The 22,000-nt window shown below is 43.3% G+C and overlaps 1 protein-coding gene across 1 annotated transcript in view; it reads right to left on the bottom strand.

The window, feature by feature from the left end:
• SPOCK1 (SPARC (osteonectin), cwcv and kazal like domains proteoglycan 1) overlaps nt 1-22,000 on the bottom strand; it is a 508,642-nt gene that overhangs the window by 58,366 nt on the left and 428,276 nt on the right. The window lies entirely within an intron of this gene.

Below are 22,000 nucleotides of genomic sequence, written 5' to 3'. Positions count from 1 at the left end.
TACTGCAATGTTATTTCAATTAAAAAAAATTAAAGTTAAGTATGGTTTGAAAAATAAGCTATAAAAGTCTTCCATGATTAGGAATTATCTCATTTGTTAAGTAATAAAGATTCCCATCCATAAAAAAAAATGATACTGTTAGATTTCTGTTGTTTCCTTTTTTAAAAAAATATTTATTTATGCAAGAACCGGGGTACAGGCCAGATGTGCGAGAGGGTAAGAGGATTCACCAGAGACAGAGCAGGGAACAGAACAGGCAGACTGACTGAAATACACTGCTGAGGGGAGCAGCGGGCAAGACAGGAGAGGTCTGCCGCACCATGTGGGTATCTCCCCGGCCGGCTGGGATTGAACCTGTGCTGTGGAGGCTGCAGACAGCTTCACAGTGCTGCGCTCAACCGCTTGCGCACCAGGGAGGCCCTCTGTTGTTTCTTAAACCAAAGCTGAACAAAAGTTGTGTTAACTGTACTCCCACTTCATTACCACAGACAACCCTGGGACAGCTGGGAGCATGGTATGCTGGGGATGGAGCTCATCAGGCACATTGCTTCCCAGCTCCGTGTTTAGTGACATTACACTGGTAGTTTGAAAGCAGCCTTAATGGAAATATTTACACCATGGCAATTAGCAAATGAATCAGCAAACAATGAATTTTTTTTTTGAGAGCCTGTTGGTAAACATTTGCCAGCAGACAAGTGTTAGTGAGAATGCCTGGTCTGAAGGTTCCCAGACTCTAGAAAACCTACCCAGTCAACTCATCTTTCTGACAGTATCATCACCTTAAGGTTTTACGTGGTGCCTCAAAGCTTTTCTTGAAGTCATTTTATTCCAGACTCAAAAAAGGGGAGAGTGAGGCAGAGAGAAGTACCCAGCTATGACAGGGCAGCAGTTAGAGCCACTGGTTTTCCATCCACACTTTCACAGGACCTATACATTTCCTCCATAAAATATTTCACAACGTGTAGCTCTATATTTATGTACATATTTGATGAAATGACTCACTTGTGTGATTATAAGTTCCACAAAGGCAGGGATCATGTGTTTACCTATTCAGTGGCCTCCTGTAATTAACATACTATCTGTTACATAGAAAGCATTCAATAAGTATTTCTTGATAGAACGAATAAGTCAATCAAAGGAGAAGTCATTATGTGCATGACTCTCTTCCTGAAACAGCACACTGCCACTGCCAGATATCTGACTTCTTATAAACAGAAATGATAACAAAGTTAAAATAGTGACATAGCCTTGCCCGGAGTTCATTCTCCAGTTTTCTACTACTGTTTACATGCAGTAGAAAAAAACTTCACTAGGATTCTGCAAAGGTTAAGGGAAAGGACTGAAATGCAATGGTTGCATAGAAGTTCCTGCAAACTGAGAGAGTACTTCAGTGGCACCAATCCTACAAATGAATGTAGCTCCACACAGGGATGGTGAACACCTTCCTGTCAATATTGTAGATTGAGTTGACTTAGAAGGAATTTTCCCCTCTAACTCCAAACATATGAAAATGACATAACGTAAAAAAAAATATATAAAGATTTGAGCCATGCTCAAATAAGAGAGACATGCCTCAGAGCTTTAAAGTAAGAAGAATTCATGTTGGGGAGCTGAACAAAAGATGAGAACAAATTGACTCACAGATAATTCAGATATTGGCTTTAATAGTTTGGGACAGGAATCCCACCAGAAAGAGTGTCTAGGCTACAGGTTCCTTGTGGACAATGTTCCTCAGCTGTAAAACTGGGTGGGGCTAGTTGAACTCCATCTATCTTGCCATCTCCTAGGGTCTGGGGAGTAATAACTTCAAGAAATTAGAATCCCAGGCTTATACCTTATGTAGATGTGGGATTTGAACTGACAGTCCCAGGTGCTACTTAGTACTTGATACTCAAGGTAGTGAGTAATACAAAAGTATTCCCAAGCCACTATATCTATCCTGTAGGAACACTTCCACAACCCAAGTCAACCCAGACTCCTGCAGATATAACACTCCCTGAAAGTGGACTCACAATCCAAATTTCATTAGATCACTAATGAAATGAAGTGCCAGAAGGAAAATCAACAGATGTAATACAGTAGAATACTGGGGGCAATCAAAGACTGGCAGCCTCAAGGCTATTAACTATGAATAGTCTTAGTATTACTTCAAAAACCAGGGGCAGGAGACATTCTGTAGAAAAAGGGTTCTGGAACCAAATAAGACTTGGGAAGTCATCATACTACACCTCCAGCCCCTTTAGAGGTCCCAAGGCTTGTTTTATGCATAAAAGCTCTGACAAATTCTGCAGATTCTTAACCTGGTTCGTAACCATCTCCCTCACATGATTATAAGTTCCACAAAGGCAGGGTTCTTGTGTTTAAACCACTGTGTCCTAAGAAAATCTGACCTGAAAGTGTTTTTTAACTTAAACACCTACAGCACAAAGTTGGATAAATACTGACCTAGAGAAGAAAGTGCTCACCCTTTAAACCTCTCCACAAATCCCTACTCCATTCCCAGTCTCACCTCCCACTATCTCCCCTCAAAGACCCTTGAGTCTTGTCACTTAGGTTATTACCCCCCAAGTACAATGATTTTATAACAAATATCCATGTCTATGGTCCTGCAATTTCTTCAATCTGAATAGCTTTCCAAAATCCTGCCATTCTCCAAGTTTTAGCTCAAAGAATTCTCTTTTCCATGAGGTTTTCCCCACCCAATAGCCTGAAATAAAATACTCCAGGACGCTTCCCTTAAACTTCAGTGACATGCAACTACTTCTCTTAACCACATATAATGGTTCCATGTTTTCAGTCTGTCTGCACACCATATACTGTGAGCTCTTAAATAGTAATTGCTAAGTGTCACTCACCTCTGTCTCCCAGATGCGGTGGAAGTGCATTAACAAAGAGCAGGGACCTGGGGGGCAGACACACTCAGCTTCAAATCACAGAACTATATATTATTAATAACCCGTAGTCTCCTCCTCAGTGAAATGGAGACAATAATCTCTGCCTTGTGAGTTATGAGCACAAGAAGCCAATCGCTAAACACTATGCCAGGCAAAAGAAGTCAGACACAAAAGCATACACACAACAGTATTCCATTTACATGAAGTTCAAAAACTGGCAAAACTGATCTATGAGAAGTGAAGGTAGGAGTTATACTTTGGGTAGAAGGAAGTGACTGGGGGGAGGTCTGGGGTTCTGTTTCTTCATGTGGGGCTAGTTCTGGATAAGTAGTTGAACACGGCACTTTTCATTTGTTCATGTCTCTGTGAACTTATTTACAGACAAGGTGATTTTTTTTTTTTAATGATGTATGAAATGTACCTGGAGATCAGCAGGCCATAAAGGCAGATTTTTGGTCACAGCACTAGTAGGTACTTACTGAAGTTCACTCTTCAGAGGAGAACAGTTAGGTGTAACACCAAGGCAGAGGCCTGGGGGCCAGACCACTCTCTGCAGACTGAGAAGTTGGCAACTCTAACTGCTCAACTCAGAGTAAGGCAGAGCAGCCAAGCACAGCCTAAGCAGGGAGGTATACCTGATTAATGAAAGAAGAATGCCTCAGCAGCAAGCATTCAGGCCCAGCCTGCCGGCCAAGGGCTCCAGCCTGCATCCCACACCCTCCTCTGGCTGGAGAAGTAGGAGTTCAGACAGGAAGACTCAGCAGGAGTTATCCTGGGAGGCAAGGGCCCAAGCACTTCCAGAACATATCAGAATTTGGCCTCTGGTTATCGTTTTAGGAGGCAATAACACATTAAAACTGTGATCATGCTGAGAGCAACTAATTCGTAGTTCTCATCTAATCATTGAACTTACAAGAGAGCTAACCAATTTTTTCCCTGACCAGTACTAAAATGTAGGCCATTTCCACATTAGTACTCAATCTGAAAAGTCTTAGTAGTGTTTCATAAGAACACATGGAATTCTTGAGAAAGAGAAACATTCACGAGCTAAGAAAGCAAAGAGTTAGAAATATCCAGTAACCAGAAATTCAGAAGTCACGAGTAAGTTTGCCCAAAAGGTTGCTTACTCTGCCCCTGGCTCACTGAGACTGTCCACAATGAGAGCCGAGCTTTGGGTCTCAGAGGGGCATAATAAATAGGCTGTCAGCTCATAGGCTTAGCTTTGACCCAGCAACACTGCCATGTGGAACAATCAGAAGACCGGGAAGAGCTGGATCCCCCATGCCTTCCCTCTATCCTGGGGTGAGGGTGGGGTGGAAAGGGAAGGTCCTATTCAAAGGACTAGGGATTTGATTTTTTGACTCCTACCAGATCCATTTATCTTCTCTTAAATAACCATTTAAAAACAAAAACTGTATCAAAAACAGAAGGGAAAAAGAGCAAAAATCCATGCCCTTCTCTGGCTTCTAATTTCCAGATCTGTCCTAATTTTCTGGGAAAATGACAAAATTATTTCCATAACCTCAGCTGGCTCAGGGCAGATTCCAGCCCCAGTCTGCCTCTTGACTCCCTAAGGGAACGTCTGCTGAGCACCTCCAGCACACTCCGTGGCCTTGCACACGACAAAAGATGGCTAAGGTACCCTCAAGACCTCAAGGAGTTTGAGTACAGTGAAGGAAATAAGGCATGGGCAAAAGCAAGTGATGGAGGGGAAACAATATCTGAGCCCTGGGAGAGGCCCAGACAGGGTTGGGGGCTCTGAAGGGACAGGGAACCACTACCACTCTCAGCCCACGCTAGACCCTGGGCTGCAGCTCACACCAACCACCCAGCAAATACGGGTTCTGGAACAACTTCCCTTTGAGAAATGTCCCAGTGAATAGTTAGCAGTAGCAGTAGTAGTAGTAACAGTAATAACAGCAATAATAGTAGTAGAACAAATAACAATGATAGCAGTAGTAATATAAGTAGAAGTAGCAATGAAAGCAATAATAATCACATCCTAGAGTGATGAAAACTTCCTGTGTGCTACGTGCTTTCCACATATTATCTCACTTCATCTCAGAATAACTGTTAGATAAATACTACACTGTTCTCACTCCCCTTTTGTAGATGAGAAAAGCACAACCCAATGAGACTCTTTTATTCATTAATTCATCATTCAGTCAACAAATATTTTTTTTAAGTGTCTTCCACAAACCCAACACGACTCTAATAATAACCATATGAGAGAGAGAAGCCCTGACTAACCAGGGTGCATACACTCTGGTGAGATAAAGAACTCGCCCAAGTTCACTCAGTCTGTTAGCCTCGTGGAACCACGTTTTGAACGTGGTTGCAGTTGCTCTAACTGCAAAACCCATACTGCCAAACTCTCAACAAGCAAGCTTTTTCGACCCACTGATACTCACAATTATTATTAACACTAAATATCACATTTTCTCTATTATAAGATGTACCGTTTTTCACATTTAATGTTTCAAATCTTGCTGTCTTTTATAATAGATGTTGAAAGAACCAGCGAAGCCAGTTACAATATAGTTGACATTCTGTTCCAGTATGATTTAGCTAAATTCAGGTTACCTGATTACCAATTCAGTTGAATTTTCTGCATATGTTAACATTAAATGCAGTTGAATTTTAGCTTAAATTAAAATCTCTGGCTTACTTCAAATACTAAAAATTTTTACTATAATGCAATATTGAAAGAAAAATTAAAGGGAATAAAACTTACCAATGTCCTGGAATATCTCACATAATTTTCAAAGCCTAAAGGTTTAGCATTCAAATGATGAACATGTAATTGTTAAAAGCTTGAAGCTATTTAACTTCCAAAAATATGTGATCAATTAAAGGGAATGGAGCCATAGGTTTCACCAAAGAGAAAATGCAAATTAAACCTCACTACTCATTGCTAAGTCTCCAAATACACTGTCAACCTGAAAGTACAAAGGAATCAGTATCACGAGTACAATACTTTCTGGAAAGCCTCATATAATTCTGAAGTTACAAGTAACTTAAGAGAATCAAATATGACATAGAACTTCATTAATGTGAAAAATACTACATTACAAACTTCAATGACACAGAAAGAGCAACTCGTATGCGAATGAGAGCCTCTACAGAAAACTTCTAAAGTGTGTACATGTCATGTTTCTATTATAAAATATTCAATGGAGTCACTTAACTATCACTTGCAAAACTGGTACCATTATTGTTATCAACAGTGCCTTAAAACAGAGGATGATGGTAATTACACTGAAAGCACAATGTTTGCCTGACATTTATTGAACACCTGCCAAACACTGTATTTGATATTTTTGCAGTGATTTCTCGAAGTCACACACCTAGTAAGCACCAAGCTGAGCACAGACCCAGGTCTCCCTGAGTCCACAGCCCAAGTGGCTTCCAGACTACTATACTGCCTCTCCCTACTAATACCTCACCCCCACCCCCACCTGGCACAGCAAGAATAGATAAGCCCCTACCCCATAAGCTAAAAAAGCTTACTGTGACCTGAGTGCAGGATGGGCCTGCATAGATTCAAAGTATCAGGGTGCCCCTCTCAACCCAAACACCTCCACGTTGATCCTAATCCTGCTGCTTACATGACTGCTTCCATTTTCTTGAACTACACCTGTTTGAGAGGACATGCCTAAGGAGGCCCCAAACTGCCCAACAGCCCCAACATTCATATAACCAATCAAGTGAATGGAAGACTCCTTCAAATTGTCCCAACTTGGTAGCAAAACCCAGAAGACAATACACAGAAACAAAAGAATCCTCTTTTGCTGAAGTCAGGACAGGAAAGGGCCTATGGCCGGACCAGAAGCTTTCCTTCCCTTGGGTGCGCAGCTTCAGATCAGTTAATGGACACGGAGGATTCCCTGAACCTAAAAAGAGTCCATTTTGTTGTGCCAAATGCTCTGGGGATTTTCTGAAATCCTGGGGCAGTCCTCAGTTCCAATGATCAAAAAGTTCTCCTTGATCGAACTTTTGCAGGAAAATAGGGTGGGACTTGAGGTTTCACCCCATTCTTTGGACACAGCCTCAACTGCATTGTAAAATTCTTATCCTTGACTGTTCCTGGAGGAAAAGGACTCAAGCTTGGACACTAAGAGTGGAGTAGGTTAATTCTAGAAGCACTTATTGAGCATCTCAGAGGAAACAAAAATGAGTAAGAGTTGGTCCCTACCGGTAGGGAACTCACAGTTGAGTGAAGGAGGTAACACCAGTTCAGAACTAACTACAATGACAAGCAGAACGGGTGAGTGCTATCCTGAAACCTAGAGGAGGGCGGGGTTAATTACAGAGGCAAGGTCAACAGTAAGTTCAGCTTACATTGACTGAGCACCTACTAGGTATCAGGTCTCTACCAGGCATTTTACACACATTATCACATTTAACCCCCACAGCCACCCTGTGTAATATGTTCTATTACTGTCCTTACTTCACAAATGAGGAAACAGATCGAGAGGCATGGCATCTCACCCAAGGTCACAGAATTAATTTATAAACGCTAGAGGTGAGATCTGGACACTGCAGAGTAATGCCAAAGCCTATGTTCTTTTCAGTATAGTAGACCACAGGTCCCGGAGGAAAGACAATCTTCCTGGTGGAAGAGGAATCTGAGCCAGTTTAGAATTTAACAGGTGAAGAAGGAAAGGGAGAATCATCCAAGCAACAGATCAGTGAGAGGGAAGGCCTGGAGGTAAGACAGATCAGCACTGATGGGTCAGCTGAGCAATGGGTAGAAGCAGCTTCCAGTATAAAGGAAGAGGTGTGTGGCCAGTGAGTTAGGGGACTGGCTGTCAGGAGACCTGGCTTCTAGTCATGGGGTGGCCACTAGCTAACTATGTAATCTTCACGAGTTCCTATGTCCTCTGTGGACTTCAGATTGTTCATCAGTCAAAACTCCAACCCCTTTGGAGATGTCCTCAAAGGTCAGCACTGCTTTAAGTGCTCTGTAGCACAACAGGCCATCTTGGACAGTTATTAAGGCCAGGGGTCAAGGAGACCCCAGATCTGCAGTGACTAGCTGAGCGACCTTGCACAAGCTAATTAATGCCTGAGTCTCAGTTTTCCTCATGTGCAATGTGGGGACAGCAGCACCTGCTTCACGGTGCTGTGGTGAATGGAAGTCGAATGAAATGAAGAACATGAAGCACTTAGCACAGCGTGTGGCAAACTGTAAGTGGACAGTAATTGGAGGCAGTTTTGTCACCAATATCATCATCATCCTATTTCTTCCTTAAGGGTCCAGAGGGCGAATGTAGTGGGCATGGTACAGAAGATATTTTTTAGTATATATACTGCCAAAGTGAGCACCAGAGGGCTTTTTTATTTTTTTTTTATTTTTTTTTTTAATAGAGGCATGTTTTTATTATTTATTTATTTGTTTGTTTGTTTTTTGTTTATACATGCACTGGGTACAGTCAGAAGCGCTGGAGGGTGAGAGAATTCACCAGAGCCAGAGCAGGGAGCAGAGCAGGCAGAAGGACCGAAGTACACTGCTGAGGGGAGCAGCGGGCGGCAGGAGAGGTCTGCGCGCCATGTGGGACCCTCCTCCGGTGACCGGGGAGCAGCCGGGGATCGAACCGGCACCACAGAGGCTGCGGGCAGGTTCGCAACCCAGCGCTCAACCGCTGCGCCACCGGGGAGGCCCCAGAGGGCTTTTTTAAAAGGAGAAAAATTAAGTTCTGATTTTTCTCTGAAAAAGAAGAGATTTCACTGACCCACAAGTCCCTCCCATAACCACCTCCAAAGTGATGCCCCTATTTCACCAAAGGGCCATGCCATACCTTCTCTTCTGAAGAAACGGTCAGCTTGTCACTGGATATCAAGCTGCATACCTGGTCCAGACTTAGGCTAAGAAATTCTTCCCCCAGCATCACTTCTGGAAAGTGCTGCTCTGTTCCAAAAAAAAGCAGAAATTCAGAAAACAAAGTTATAACACACTCCAGCCCTTCCATGAACCAAGGCCACGACAACTGGTGGGATTCAGAGTGGAGTCCTGGCGACTGGGAGTTGGGAAGGCAGGAAAAACGGGGAGAGATGTCAAGGCATGGAGAAAGCATAGCCTGGCTGGAGAGAAGCTCGCCTTTTAATTCAGTACCAAAGGCATCTCGACCCCCCACCCACCCCAGTCTCACCCTCCCCGTGTGATTCTCTGTCCTGAACATAGACATAGATGAAAATGGGACAGAGCAATGTGAGGTTGTATTTTTTTCCCATGCTCCATGAGATTAATAACGGTGTTGAAGAAAAACCTCACTGGGACCTAGGCACTTAATTGAGCTCATTTCCCCTCAAGGCACAAGCTGGCAGAGTTGCAAACGGTGCCCCCTGCAGCTCAGCCCAACAAAAGTGGGTCAGAACTGCTGTGTGGCTGGGAAGTCTCTGGGGGTTGTAGTACAAAGTCAACATTAGAAGGTTGGCAGGAGGGGTCATCCTTTAAAGCCCAAAGTCAAGCCTACTAGATTGAGTCTCTGGTTTATAAGGTGGCCCACCTCAGCAACTTTCCATGTGTTGAGCTACCCACCTGGGCCCCCAAAATGGGAACAACCCACAGCAGCCAGGACTGTGGCGACTATAAGACAGAGGGGAATTAGGGCATAGCTAGAATGAGAAACACCCTCAGACCTGAGGTCCACACAAAAGAAAGGCCAGGGACAATTCCTACTCTGACATTTGCCCAGGCCACCATTCTGCTATTGCAGAGGCAGCAAAATGCCAATGGCTTCACCTCCTTGGGCCGCACTATCTCATTTGTAAAATGGGACAAGACTGGTGGTTTTGCCTCCCTCTCATTCTCTGATGATAAAGGATTTGTGAAAGCATTTGGCAAACATTTTCAAGGCGAGCCAGCTCCAGAGCCAGCTCCAAAGCCGACAATTACTGGCACAGCAGATGTAGTGATGATAAGATCCCTTATCATTTGCCCCAGAACTTGTCCCTTTCTCAGTTCTCCCAACACCCTATACCATCACCCCAGGGAGCCTCTGTGCTCTTTGCCCTCCAGACATCAGGCCTCTTCCCATCTTCCTTGGTGGCCCCTCTCTGGCCCAGTAGTAATCATCTCTTGGATGATTAGAGGGCTATTCCACCCAGTTACCTGCTAGCTGATCAAGTGAAATTCAGAATCCATCCCTGGAATGCTACTGAAATTCAACTTTGTGCAGCTGCATAATGTAAATGAAAGCCAGAGCATACCAAGTCTCTCTCTCACATTCATCAATTTCATTAAAAAATACCAAATTTAAGATAGAAATAATTTTTAACTTATGTTGAAACAATTTTGCTTAGTATTTTACTCTCAAAGATTGAGTTAAGGGGCCTCGCTGGTGGCGCAAGGGGTTAAGTCTCAGCACTATGAGGCTATGGGAGCCACTGCAGCACAAGTTTGATCCCTGGCCAGGGAGATGATCCACATGGCACAGCAGACCTCTCCTGCCTCACCCACTGCTCCCCTCAGGAGTGTATTTCAGTGGCTCTGCCTGTTCTGCTCCCCACTCTCTCTGATGAATCCTCTCACTGACCCCATACCTCTGGCCTACACCACAGCTCTTGTATGCATAAATAAATAAACCTTTTTAAAAAATGATAACTAACAATATTTTTTAAGAGATTGAGTTATAAATAACCTTTCCTTTCACTAGAAAAAAAGGGGTTCCCACCTGCTCCCTGCCAGCCTAATGAGATGATCAAGTTCACAATTAAGCTTGCCTACCCTGAGACTGTGAATATTTGTTTAAAAAAAAAAAATTAAAATTTTTTTAAATTTATGTTTTTACATCATTGTTCATTTTGTAGAGTGTTTGAGTTTTCCTCTTAGGTGTTGTCCTCATAAAATTACCACCACCAAGATACCCATGAACAGTCACCATAGACTATTGTGCTCTTCCCTCCTCTGTTTTGATCCCTCTCACTCTCCTTCCCCGCTGCTGAATGTCTTGATTTATATTTTGCCTGCTAGTTTTGTCTCTTCTTTTTTCCTCCTGATCCCTTGTATGGTTTCCCTATGCTCCTCCTATAAGTGATACCATCCAATATATTTCTCTTTCCTTCTGACTTATTTCACTGAGGATAATCCCTTCCAGCTCCATCCATGTTGCTGCAAATGGAATAAATTTATCTTTTTTGATTGCTGAGTAGTATTCCACTATGTATATATTCCACATCTTCTTCATCCAGTCATCTTTTTTTGGGCTTTTACAATATGTTAGCAATTGTAAATAGTCATGCAATAAACATAGGAGTGCAGGTTTCCTTTTGAATTAATGTTTTTGTGTTCTTTGGGTAGATTCTTAGAAGTGGAATTGCTGGGTCATATGATAGATCCATTTTTAGTAATTTGAGGATCTTCCACACAGCTGTTCAAGTGGTTGGGCCAGTTTGCATTCCCACCAACAAAAGACAAAGCATTAAACATCAACTCCTTTATGAAGGGAAGCAACTGTCATAAAGTAAGTAGCTGGGCTTGCTTCTCTATAGGTGTAGGAAAACCAAAGTGACTCCATCTTGTATCAATACCATCTTTGGCCTATTACCAGTGCTTGCCCTTCCCTTGCAAGTTAGCCAACTTTCCCATTGTTTCTTTCACACATATTCTCCTGTACTAATGATCCGTATACAATACTATTGATCTCAGTAGAACAAAGATATATGTGATGTATTCCCCTGCACATCATCAGTCTTACATGAGAATGACCACAGGTACCAAGCAGAGTATAAGAACACCCTTGTCAGGGTGAATAGTGTGGGTCCTGCCTCCACCTGAAGCCCTGTCTGCTGGCTCTGGTGCCAAGGACCCTTGTATGTATGTTGCCCTTAAAATTTTTTAGTTGTGATTAATGGGTGTGCAAAAGAGCAATCATCTTTGGATGATGGGAAATCATTCTTCATCTGGAGGCTATGAAAATAACAGGACTACATGCCCAAGAAGTCTTCAGACCAGTCCCCTATCTACCAATAACACCCAAGAAACATCAGAGAGTGAAAGTAGTCACCACACCATGACAAAGTTCAGGACATGAAAGCTCCGTGGACAAGTCAAGGCTGAGCTCAGCCAAAGTTAGGCAAATATCCCTGTGGTGGCACATGAAAAAACGTTCAACATCACTAGTCATCAGGGAAACGCAAATCAAAACCACAGTGACATACCACCTCATCCAGTAAGAATGGCTCACATTAAAAAAAACAGAAACAACAAATGCTGGTGAGGATGTGGAGATAAAGGAACACTCTTACACTGGTGGGAATGTAAACTGGTCCAGCCACAATGGAAAACTGTGTGGAGGTTCCTCAGAATAGTAAAGATGGATCTACCACATGATCCAGTGATTCTACTCCTAGGCAACTACCCAAAAGACACAAAAACACTAATTCGAAAGGAAACCTGCACTCCTATGTTTACTGCAGCACTATTTACAATAGCCAAGATATGGAAACAACCCAAATGCCCCAAAACAGATGAATGGATCAAAAAGTTGTATATTTATACAATGGAATATTACTCAGCGATAAAAAAAGACAAACTTATGCCATTTATGGCAACACAGATGGAGCCAGATGGGATTGTGCTAGTTGAAAGTAGTCAGAAGGAAAAAGATAAATACTGGTTGGTCTTACTTACATGTGGAATATAGAGAAACCAAACAAAAAGTCAAGAAATAGTCAAAACTAGCAAGCTGACCACAGAACTGAGGCAACCAGAAAAGGAGGGGCAGGAGAGGGGTGCAAACAGGGGAGGGATGAAGACAAATATGGTGATGGTTCACAGGTGGTGGGAAAACTATGGAGACTCCAACAATGTAAGAAATTTTTTTCATTAATTAATAAAAAAAAAAATCCCTGTGGCCCAGAGCCACACCAGCCTTCCCATGTTTATCTCTGGTTGACAAAAACTGACATTTGACGGAAGGAAAAAAGTGAAGATAATAGGTGGAATTGAGAGAATCTAATTCTGGGCTGTTAAAATTAATTTCCCACAGCTCTTAAAACTGAAGTAGATAGTTTGGATTTTGGGAAGGAAGAAAAAGAAAGAATAGTGACATAGGTGGTTTGGTGAGCAAGCCAGAAATTCTCAAAGGTAATTCAAAGCAGAAAGCAGTCAGCCCTCTAGCCCTCCTCCACTCTCAGGGGCACTGCAGGGCTGGAATCTAGAGCCCTTCTTTCTGGACTGGGCTCTCTCTTTGCCCATTTGGAACCTCCCACCGAAATCCCTTCAGAAATCCTCCCAGGAAGCAAGATCTGGCAGGGATGGGGCAACAAGGGAGTTAAAGGGCAGCAGCTTCTCACCAGGGCTGGCATCCAGGGACCCTGGAGAGTTAAAGGACAGGAACAGGAAGAGACCAAGAAAGAAGGGAAAGAAGACAACTCCCTCACTTTACCCTTCAGTGTAGGGAGATAGGGCTGAGCCCCCAGAGTCTCCTTTCTGGTAGCAATACTCCAGAGAAATGGGATAGAAAAAATAGGAACAGGATGCTCTGGTAACTCCACTTCCTGAGAAATAGGAGTTCCCCAACAGACTTTATACTCAAGTCAGGCTTCTTCCCTGGCATATCCTGGAAAGACCTCACTCTGTTTCCCGAAGATAACACCCTGAAAATCAGCTTCTGCCTTTAACACTGCTTGTTTGCTTTCAGTGTATTAAGGGAGGGTGTAGTGAAGAGCACTGGCTAAGAGTTCATTGACCAGGGTTGAGCTGGGTTCAATCCTAGCTCCACCTTTTATAGTCACTTCTTTCCAGGTTTTGGCTTCGTCATCTATGAAATAGGATGTGTGTTTAGGTTCTTTTAAATCTCAAGGACTATAATATGTATTTTAAATCTCAAGGACTATAATATGTATTAGTGTATTCTGAGAGCTTTAAGGAACCGTGTTGAAATGAAAACGAAAAATACCAGCCTGTTTCTACTTCACGGCATCCAATTCTGTGGGCAGCAGTGCTCTCAGAGAAACTTCACAGTATTAGATACCTCTTTTGAGACTGCAGGTGCTATAGATGAGGCTATGGACCCCAAAAGTCTTAGAGACCCCCCTTAATTCCACTGAGTTCAACAAACTTTGTAGTGATACAAGGTACTCACTTTCCTAAATTAGATGGAGCTAAGCATTAAATAAGCAAATATATGTAACTCGCACTTACCAAGCCCATGCAAGTGCTCAATAATGCTGTGTTTCTTCAAAAAAATGAAAAAAGCAGAGCTGATGCCTCCTAGGAGCCTGCTGGCTTATAAGGCAGGTAAGACAACGTACCAATAACTCTAACCCAAAGTCCATAGAACCATGAGCAAGAGAGGTACTCCAAGTATAAATAAAAGCATGCAAGCAGGAAAAGCAATAGTTCAGTGTCACTATAGTCTTGGGCTGAGTCTTCATTCAACTAACAAATATTTATTGAGCACCCACTAAGCATGGGGAACTATGCTAGACTCCAGGAGACATAATGGAGAGGCAGGCAAGACTAGATCTTAGGGGATAGGACAAGTATGCAGGGGACTCTTGAATGAGGAATTCTCCATTAATAACCTAACTTTTCTTGACTTCTTCTTTTCTTAAAAAATGAAAATATAGGAGGGGAAAATCACCTAATTAGGAGTTTTGATTAAAAGTCCTAATTAGCCAGATTTTATTCTAAGTAACACATAGTGTTTAAATTTCAAGTTCACTAATGAAACACATTGGGTCTGTTCCTGTCCATTTCGATGAGAAATTATGGAAAGGGGTGGTATCCAGGACACCAGATAACTTCAAGTACTTTCTTCACCAAGCAGTATGCACATATCTTCCTGATATTGAAGAAGTGAGAAAACTGGGTTACATCTTCCCAGGAAAGGAAGTAGGTGTTTTCAAGGAAGCAAGCCTGGAGAAAGCTGAGGGCATTTTCTAATAGTAGCTAACATTGTGCTAGAGCTTTACATATGTCATGTCCCTTACTTTTCCCTGAAGTCCTACTAAAGTAAACATTAATATTCCCATTTTACAGGTGGATGGAAAAACAGAAGTCTGGAATGTCCAGGTCATGTCCTGAAGATCACACAGATCAGTAAGCGGTAGAGACATGTTTTAAAACCAAGGTTGTTTGAATAATAACAAACATTTGAATGAGTATCTTAGTTCCCAAGACAATAAAAACTTGTCCTAAGCAGGCCACTGAGGTAAAATCCAATATAGACATCAGAGCACCCGAATCTATCTTAGGGGCACTACAAAGAAACAAAGAGAGTATAAATCTAAAAAACTTTCTTTTTTAAAAAAAGGTTTAGAGAGTAGTCACATTCTAAACATTTTAACATCCATCAAAATGTTTAAATCTCAGCCATAATCCCTAAATTGAGATCTGTCTACCAAACTAAATGAGGTGATATTCTTCTGTATCCCCAAAACAGGAAATAAAAAATTATGAGAGCCCTAATCAACCTGTTTGTTGTATCTTCTGAGGTCTTTTTTCATAGTGGGGCTGTAAACCCAAGAGGGAAGTTCTGTCTTGCTTGAGGTTGAATCCTCAGTGTGCAATACAATGTCTGCACAGATTGAGATCTAAAAAATTATCATTGTACTTCAACATCCACCATTCAGGACTGCCTAGGGCGCAGACAGCCTCCCAAACTAGTCCCAAGTCCCTTGATTCTATTAAAGGGATGAAATAAGTGTAAGGTTTTGATCAGGTGAATCTAAACTACAGGTCCAGAACAGATGCAACTGATAATCCATCTATGACTTCCTTGACCTGCAGAGATGAAATAAATCCCATTTTTCCCAGGACCAGCTGGTCCAGGGAATTAGCATGAGTATCTGTGAATGGAACCATAGGCCATACCCCCAGAAAATACTGGCTGGCAGGGGTAGACACACAAATAAAATCATTTCATCAAGGTGAAGAAGCACAACAGAGCTGCTTTAAATATCTCTCTCTCGCCCCTATTTCTCTATTTTGGGAAGGCAGACGTAAGCTTTGGCTTTTAGGGCCTGTAGTTACCCTGCTTCAGGGAGAAGACAGAGCCCTACCTTGACCTCATCCCACAAGGTCATGACCACCAGCCCTGAGACTGCCTCTATCCTCCCTAGGGATGATGGTGAGATATGAGCTTTCTTTCCATGTTGACTTAATTCCAGAAATAAATATATTGGTCCTGGGCTTTCTCTTGCTCTTGCTCTCTCTCTCTCACATACACATAGAACAAAGGGCTATATCAAAACTGTCCAGTTATAGTGCTATTGCTTCAACACCAGAAGCAATGTTTCCTAAAATCCCAACAAGGAGAATAGCTAGCCACAAAAATTACCTGGTCTGGACTACTGCTTCATTTGCCACCTGCAAGTTAGAGGCATAAAATCAGGAGGAACAGAAGTGATGCAAATGGCATGAAGAGAGAGGCGGTGCTCGCCTGGAAGGATGCAGAGAGGAGGGGGCTCAGAACACAGGCGCCACAGTCAGCCAGCCCACTGTGAGTCCCAGCATGGCCACTTACAAAACTGTGTGACGCTTGGCAAAACACTAAGTCTCTCTGGAACCCCAGTTTCTTCATTTCTACATTGGAGAAACAACCACCACTTATAGCTAAGTGACAAAAATGAGAATTCCTATGAAGTTTGCAGTGCCGTGCTTGGCACAGTATGTGTTCAGAAATGGTAAAACGCCCACCATTACTATCATCAGCAGCATAATTATTTTATGATGCCAAGTTGGAGGCAGCAATTTCATAAGGCAACCCTCACTGAGTAAGAGGTTCATGTGTTCTAAGTGTTTTGTCAAAGTTTTTTGCTACCCTTAGTTAAACCACTTCATTCCATGATCTCAAATGATTCAACCAATCCAAGAAAAGGCCAATTTCTCTCCATGAACACGTGAAATTCGATGGCTTTTCCATCCCATGGCTGGAGGGTTTCAGCTCAACTTTGGCAGACTGATATAAACATGTCCAAAGAATTTTAATTGCAACTTCATTAATGGAGTTCCATTAACATCCCTCCAATCAGCTCTGTTGATGGCCCAGTGCATGGCTGTCCAATTACCAAACAAAGTCCCCATAAACCTGGCCTCTGTGGTTAAAGATTAAGCAGTCCTTGCAAATAGTAATGAGGGTTAAGAAACAGGCTGTGCAAAACAGCAGGGTCCCTCTCCCAATTACTTGTTGCCTAGGAGGACTGTGACAACATCAGCTGGGGGCAAGGGTTTGAGCAGTGAGTTCTTAAATATGGGGCACACCCTTGCCCAGTCCCAGAAAAATACATATCACAGCAAAAATCTGGGGCCATAACACTTAGGGGAAAACTGGATGCAGAGGCAGCAGGAGGGATGGCCACAGCAGGAAGAGACAGGCCCATTCCAAACAGGAAACTGAACAGGCAGCTGGGTGGAGAGATGCACCCCAGCTCCCAGGGGAGCACCATGTCCACCTCTCAGTGTCTGCACCAGAGGGCTGGAGATGTACCAGGAGGCATGAGATGACTTTGAAAAAAGTTACTTTTTCCAGTAAGCAAGTTGATATTTATTCCTTTTTAAAAAACACACTCTCCTGGGCTTCCCTGGTGGTGCAAAGGGTTTAGACGCAACCTATGAAGCTATCCGCAGCCACTGCAGCATGAGTTCAATCCCTGGCCAGAGAGCTACCCACATGGCGCAGCAGACCTCTCCTGACTCACCCACTGCTCCCCTCAGCAGTGCATTTCAGTCGATCTGCCTGTTCTGTTCCCCACTCTGTCTCTGGTGAATTCTCTCACCCCCCACACCTCTGGCCTGTACCCCAGTTCTTGTATGCATAAATAAATAAATCTTTAAAAAAAAAATACACTCTCTGAGCTACTTTATGCTCCCAAGATGATACCTTACTCATATACCAGCAAGCATACGCCAAATTATCCTGTATAAGAATTCCCACTGAAGCATTTTATGAAAAAGAAAAATGTGGCAACATTAATGTCCATCAACAGTGGACTGGTTAAGAGAGTTATAGTTCATGCATATGACGCAGCCGATAAAAAGAATATGATATATCCACACATAAGAGTCAGGGGAGAATTTCAGCATGTTCTAGTAAGTCCCAAAAAAGTATAAGGAATGCCTTTATTAGGATAAGTTAAAAAGCATTACCTATTGCTAGATGATTGGTAGATAGACAGATATTGATAGATTGACAGATACATAGATCTATCTACATCTTTCTATCTACATCTATATATATACTGGAAAGGGGACAGGATGTACTACCCCCACCATAAAGAGAAGAAAAGAGGCCAGGGGTCACTCGGCTCAAAGCTGGTCTGATCTTTATTTCTTATCTGGAAGGTCTCCTTGTAGGTTGTTGACTTTAAACAACTTGTAATGCAAGGCATAGACCCAGGGAAGCCTGTGGCCTCAGTTGCCAACACTAGTGGTGTCCATATCTCCACAGGAAAGGTGCGAGGAAGTGGCAACTGTTTCAAGAGGCAATGATGGCTGGGTGCCAGGTTCCATAGATTGTCAGCAGGTACAAGACCAAAGAAAAAAAGAGGACTGTGTGGGTGGGTGTAAGGGAGTAAACAATCAGTTTTTACTTCCTTCTCTTAAACACTGTACAGTCTTACCTTCACACGCCTCCTTGAATGTCCTTTCATCTTGGGCTTATCAAACACTACATTCACATCCCACCTAAAAACTGATTTCCCTGCATAGCTGAGGATTATAAAGAAGCATCACAGGGAGGAGGCTGTCAGCCTGAAGTCACGCTGACCAAGCCAGGGAAGTAGGAGGGCTCACACATGCAGACTCCACATGCTCCCGAGAAGACATCCACATCTTGTTCCAGCCCCCGCCCAAGATGACTAAACACCGCATGTCTAGCAGAGACAGCTGGTCATCTGTCTGTACCGTCTGGTTGTTGGGATTTGGTGACTACGTGACATAGTCTTCCAGGCTCACACTTCCAATGAAAACGCCAATGATAGCAACCAAACCCCCCTCAGCTAACAATTCACAGGGCCACCCCATGTCCAAATGGGCCCTGGAGCAGTCGAATGCAGTAGTTATTAGGAAAACTGGCTTGGAGTCAACACTGTCTGAGTTTGTTCTAGCTCTATCTCTAACAGCTGTGTGACCCAAGAGATGTCTTCATCTCTCTGTGCCTTAGTTTCTTCAGTTGATGTATGCATTAAATGAGATTGATGCACATAAAAGGCATAGCATAGGGTATGCCCCAAAGTGAGGGATCAATAAATGCTGGATGAAAATAATCTGCACATACACATGCCCACACAGTGCTGACAGAACCTAGTCTATCGCCAAGACCACCTCAGGATCAAGCACCTCCAACACAACAGTGTTCCCAACTGCACCTTCTCCACACTGTCTGATAGTGAAAGGCACAAAGGAGAAAACAGAGGTTTGAAAGTAGGGGAAAGCCTGGCTAGAAAAACCTGGGAGGCTGTGCTAAAGATAAGGCTCAGTACATGCTCCAAATCACAGAGGACAGTGTGAGCCAACGACGACAGGACGGGGTGTGTGCTGAGTGGACATGCATGCATGCACACTCTACTTAGGAGAGGGCTGGGAGGGAAAGAAGGCAGAAGAGCCGGAATTCCTGGCATCTCAGCACCTTCCCTTTGCCATTGCTCCAGCAGATGTTGATGTGCTGAACCTGGGCCTTGGCCAAGTCTCCCATCCTGCTGAAACTAAGCCTGAGCACATCCCTCAGGAGAATGGCCTCTTCAAAAGCTGGGCTGGAGAGCCCTCTCCAGAGAGAGCCAGGACCCCCTTGGCAAAAAGTGGAAAGGGGGTGGGGAAGATACAGGGAAAGAGGGGCATAAGAGCACAACAGAAAAAAAAGAGTCAAGGTTCAGAGCCAGGAAGAGTCAGCAGAATTCAGAATTGGGCTTCACAAAATGTTCTTCACAAAATGTTCTCACAAAAATCATCATTGTCAAGATCATCTTATCAACTGGTCGCCTATGTGGCCTGAGAAATAGACTTCAGGGGAAAACGAGAGTTTGCACAGGCTTCTGGGGTCTGGGACTTGATCAGAGAACAAAAGGATACCAAGAAACAGAGCGAATGCTTCTTGCCTGTACACCAAGGAGCTAACCTAGGATAGGGAGCTGTGAGGTGAGCAGCCAAGAGGCCCTCAATAATTCCCAGATATTGTCTGGACAAGAGACACAGAAAAGAATAGTAGCCATGATGTTATTTATTTTGGGGGTTGGGGTAGTAAGATGCTTTATTGCAAGGGAAGGAGGTGGTATAACAGAATCTGTCCATTTAAATGACCACACAGTTTCCTAGGTAACTCATGAGCCCCATCCTCCAGTTAATATAAACAGAAATGAAGATTTATTTCCAGCTAAACATGGGGACTAAACACTCATGTTCATTTCTAGACCCTCCCAAAACCCCATCAAAATAACAGCATGACAAGTTCTAGCAGGATGACTATCTCCAAGAAAAATAAAATGGAATCAACAGATTATCTGATGATCTAAGGACTGTTCAGTTGTATCTGTCTTGCAAGAAAGTTCAGTGTGCAAAAAGAAAAGACAATTAATATTTTTCTTATTTAAAAAACTGCAAATACATAACTTAGCTTGATATTAGGAGAATAAAGAGAGGGGAAGGGCATATATATATGAGGGAAAGTCTATGAAAGTACAATCTTCCATGAGAAGTCAACAGATAATATCTAAAATAAATAAATCCAAAAATAGTGGTATTTACATATTACTTAGATAAATGGAGGTAAATAGAAGACAAAGTAGCTTTTAGCTGAATCACAACCTACATTTTTATTCTTATAAAATTTAAAGTGAGTGGCAATTGAGAGCAAGACTTGGTGTGAAAAGGCAGGGCAGGGGACTCTTGCTTATACCTTGCAATAGTGTTGGCTTTTAAAATCATGTTCGTAGAACACGTTGATCAAAATAGAAATTCTTAAATGGCAAAAAAAAAAGATATATTTCAAGACCTAGCTAAATTTACTCTTCCCCCCATGAAGTCTTCTCAATCTCTTTCCTCTTCTCTCATTAAGATTACTGTCTGTACCATCCATCTGGCCATTAATCATATTCCACTTGGCAAGGAGCTGAACTCTTCTATTGTTAATTATCTTTCCACCTGGGTCTTGTCTCCATGACTAAATTATAACTGCTTCACGGCAGAGCACACTTCTCTCTGTGCTCTTTTGAGGGGTCCACTATAATCTTTGAGGAGTCCACTAGAGATCGGGTTATTAAATCCACAAGCTCGGAGGAGGTGCCGCAGGCTGGCTCCCCGTTACCTGCATACGCGTTTGCCTGCTGCAGAAGGTCGGTGCAAGTGTGCACATCTGCAAATGCACGGATGCCCAGGCAGTTGGTGGGATGCAACTGAGACTGCAGGAAGTCACAGCAGTTCTGTCGAACATCCATGAGCTGCAGCAAGCTGGCTGCTGGGAGTAGCACCTGAAGGAGAAGGTGATATTCTGAGACATTGGATTCCAGCAGGAGGGCTTTTTTCCTGAAAGGGCATTCCAGTCTTATTGTTACCATGCTGAAGGTCTTTGTCTCTCCACTGCCTGCCCAATTGGGTTCAAACTTCCCAGCCTGACCCTCAGCAGCCCCAGTCTTTCTTCCCACTGTTCCCCACTTCGTGGCCCCAAGCAGCAGTGGAGTGTCTGTATCCCTAGGGTCCACAGTAGTGCTTCCCAGTCACTGATTTCTATTATTATTATTTTTTTTTTTTATAGAGGCATGTTTTATTTATTTATTTGTTTGTTTGTTTGTTTTTGTTTATACATGCACTGGGTACAGTCAGAAGCGCGGGAGGGTGAGAGAATTCACCAGAGCCAGAGCGGGGAGCAGAGCAGGCAGAAGGACCGAAGTACACTGCTGAGGGGAGCAGCGGGCGGCAGGAGAGGTCTGCTCGCCATGTGGGACCCTCCTCCAGTGGCCGGGGAGCAACCGGGGATCGAACCCGCGCTGCAGAGGCCGCGGGCAGCTTCGCAACCCAGCGCTCAACTGCTGCGCCACCGGGGAGGCCCCACTGATTTCTATTATTAAGGGAACGTAATAAAATTCAGTTTCTGACTCAACAGGTCAATCACCCCTACCCCACCACCAGCACCCAGGTGATGCCTGCAGAAGCTGGTCCACAAACC

The sequence above is a fragment of the Talpa occidentalis genome, unplaced genomic scaffold (genome assembly GCF_014898055.3).
Source record: "Talpa occidentalis isolate TD23 unplaced genomic scaffold, MPIMG_talOcc4v2.1 talOcc4.13, whole genome shotgun sequence".
In the NCBI taxonomy this organism is placed as follows: Eukaryota; Metazoa; Chordata; class Mammalia; order Eulipotyphla; family Talpidae; genus Talpa; species Talpa occidentalis.
Note: the sequence above shows the minus strand (reverse complement) of the source record. Positions and strands in the feature narration are given on the sequence as shown.